General features: G+C 38.2%; 1 pseudogene; it reads left to right on the top strand.

Moving 5' to 3' along the window:
* Nucleotides 1–271: 271 nt before the first annotated feature.
* Nucleotides 272–2,410, top strand: LOC117241252 (annotated as a pseudogene).
* Nucleotides 2,411–3,311: the final 901 nt, after the last annotated feature.

The raw sequence follows: 3,311 nt of genomic DNA, 5'->3' as shown, positions 1-3,311 counted from the left end.
AGGAGTTACACATTTAATGGCGCAAGACAGACTGACTCTGCTTGTGTTTCGGATCGCGCAGATTCTTCCCTTCGTAGCCCATCGATATCCCCCACTAGCGTGCATTCATTAGATGTGCCGCCAGTGCTGGCACGTGTATGCTCTTCCGAGAATTCGGCGGAAAGAGTGTGAAGATACCGATGGTACATTGGGCACGTCGGTGTTGCGCTTTGGCGGCGTCGCGCTTTGCATCCGGAGCCGTTGAAAAGTTCCGTGGCCCGTGCCGCCACAGATCTATAAATTTTAATATATTATACAAAATTATTCAATTAGTTTTCATTATTAGAGCAGCAATCAGTACATGTTAACAACAAAATTATGTACCATATCGTCGTTCACTGCTATGGGTATTTGGGGTCTTACAAAAAAGAGAGGTGACAACGAAGCAATCATAACTACAAAAGAAGTTCTAATAGCAAAAGCCGATGCATTATACGAGCAAGAACAATACCAGGAAATACATGACCTTCTAATAAATTATAAAGTAATGACATTATGTATATCACTTATAAATGTAGATAATAAAATTGAATATTTTTATAGGATAGCGGTGATATTGAAATTATATGGCGTTTGTGTAGAGCAATGTATAAATTGTCTAAAATTGTGAGTGAAGTGGATGGAAAGAAATTAATTTTCGAAGCTTATGATTTAATACTTGAAGCACTTGAGATAAAAGAGGATAATTGGGCTGCACACAAATGAGCATCGATTCTCCTTAATTCTAAGACTCTTTATGAAGGAGTAAAAGCACAAATAAAAGAGTCATATAATATTAAGAAACATATGCTGGTATATTTCATGATATATATATATATATATATATATATATATGTCGGAGATGAAAGAACACCGGAGCCTTTGGAATTTTGGATAATCCCGCAACATTGTAACCTAGAGTCTACTATAGCTGTAATTGAACAATTGTAGTTATTCAACCCGATTGTAATTATTCGAGAATTGTGATAATGAGCTTGGGCTCGAGGCGACAGTCAGTCGCCGAACGTAGCCGCGGTCACGGGATGAACGCTTTGCCTAACAAAGGTATGAAGTAATTCTATAGCTCTCCTTAAAAGAAATATTTGTGGCGACACGCGACAGTAAACATTCCAACGGTTTCTGTCCCGTGGCTCGCCACGTGCAGACCCTATTCTTCGAGTAAGATGATTGCCAGATGTCGATGCGTCTCCGCAGTACATGTTCGGCTAGCCCGAGGGGCCGTTATAAATCTTAAGGTTTAGTTAACTAAAGTCCTTCAAACGGACAAACGGTCTTTGTCCCAACTACGGGAAGATAGGGGAGACATATTTTTCAACGAGCGGCGTCTCCCACTAGCAACTTTCCCTCGAGGGCGGCTAGCATCCTTTTCTAACCACCGATATGGAGATTAACCAATTAGCAGCAATACTTTCTGAACGAAGGCTTTTCTCGACGAATCCGATGATCTCGTATCCTTAGACACACCCCGTTATAGTTTTCCTGTGTGGCATCATCGGGACGGGAAAGGCATTCTCGCTCGCGATCTCATCGATCAAAGAGTAACGCTTTCGCGATCAGTGATTATTCTCAGACTTGGACTTTGTGAGTACGTTCTGTTGTCATCCCGTTGGCCGCGGATTCGTTATTTAGCCCGAGAGCATCGTCACTAGTGTCGCGAGTGCCGAACCGCCGTGATCAATTCTTAAGACTGTAATAATTCTATCATTGTAATAAACTACGCCTGTGTGTACCATATCAATGGCTAATCCTCGAGAAGATTCATTTGACGCCCACAACCCCATTTCCAGTGATGATCCGACATATATATATATATTTATATATAAATATTATTATAAATATTTCATTCCCTGACACAATGTCAAGCAATTGTATCGAATATGTTTAATGTCGCAGAGAGCAATGGAACTAAATCCAAAAGAACCAACACTTATGTACGTGCTTGGTACTTGGTGCTATCAAGTTTCTGATTTAACATGGTATCAAAGAAAAATTGCATCTGTAATATTTGGAGAACCGCCATCTTCATCATTCGAGGAAGCTCTAAAATATTTTGAATCTGCAGAGGAAATTGATCCCAATTTCTATAGTCAAAATTTATTAATGTTGGGAAAAACCTACTTAAAATTAAATTAAAAAGAGCTAGCTACGAAATATTTAAAAATGGCCCTTGATTATCCTGCAAAGAACGAAGATGATCGAGATGCTAAACAGGAAGCGCAGAAGTTGTTAAAGAAATTTTAACAAACTGGACAGAAGTTATAACCTATTATATGATAAATTGGAATTGAAGGGATAGAAGGGATAAAGAAAAATTTAGAATCTATCTTTTAAGTAGAAGTATAAAGTTTATTTACTATAATGTACAATACAACTTATGTGTGATGAGCCTGTTATAGACAACATCTATTTACAGTTCCCAAGTAAAGTAAGTAGTAGTTCCCATATGAAGTAGTCCCCAAGTCTAATTTGTTTAGCGATCAGGAGAGTATTCTTCTTCTTCTTCTTCTTCTTCTTGTTCATCTTCATTCGTATTCCTGCGACGCCCCAGAATTGCTTCTGCTTGCAACCTGGTGAGCAACTGGAGATATGGACGTGCTGCTGGGCTGCCTGATCTTCGTCCCGTCCTTCCCGTCAGATGGTATAAAAGGTAGCGATGCAGGCCAAATTCCGAGATGAATTCACCACATGGGCAAATAAAGCTCACCATAACGTAATTCGGTGGTAAACTGTCTGGAGATTGTGTTCTGATGTGCAAGCTATTGTAACCAAGCGGGCACTCTCCCATCGTTTTGTTACAAGGCACGATCTGGAAAAATAAAATTAAGATAGGTAAATGAAAAATAAATAAATAATAAATAAGGAAATAAAATAAATAATTTCAAACAAATTGTTTGAAAAATCAGTGGAAGAAACGATTTGAAGGAAATAAAATACTTACTGCTCCAAGTGTGGTGAAGATGTATAAGGACGCTTTCAATCGCGAAGCGCTTCCAAACGTGAAGAACTTTCGAACTCGAAGTACTTCCAAATGCGAAGAAGAATCTGGAAAAATAAAATTAAGATAGATAAATAAAAAATAAATAAATAATAAATAAGGAAATAAAATAAATAATTTCAAACAAATTGTTTGAAAAATCAGTGGAAGAAACGATTTGAAGGAAATAAAATACTTACTGCTCCAAGTGTGGTGAAGATGTATAAGGACGCTTTCAATCGCGAAGCGCTTCCAAACACCAAGAACTTTCGAACGTCGAGAATTTTCAAACGTCAAG

Source organism: Bombus vosnesenskii, unplaced genomic scaffold (genome assembly GCF_011952255.1).
Source record: "Bombus vosnesenskii isolate JDL3184/JDL3185 unplaced genomic scaffold, Bvos_JDL3184-5_v1.1 scf7180000015533, whole genome shotgun sequence".
NCBI classification, from domain to species: domain Eukaryota; kingdom Metazoa; phylum Arthropoda; class Insecta; order Hymenoptera; family Apidae; genus Bombus; species Bombus vosnesenskii.
The sequence above is the reverse complement of the archived record's forward strand: the minus strand, read 5'-3'. Positions and strand labels throughout refer to the sequence as shown.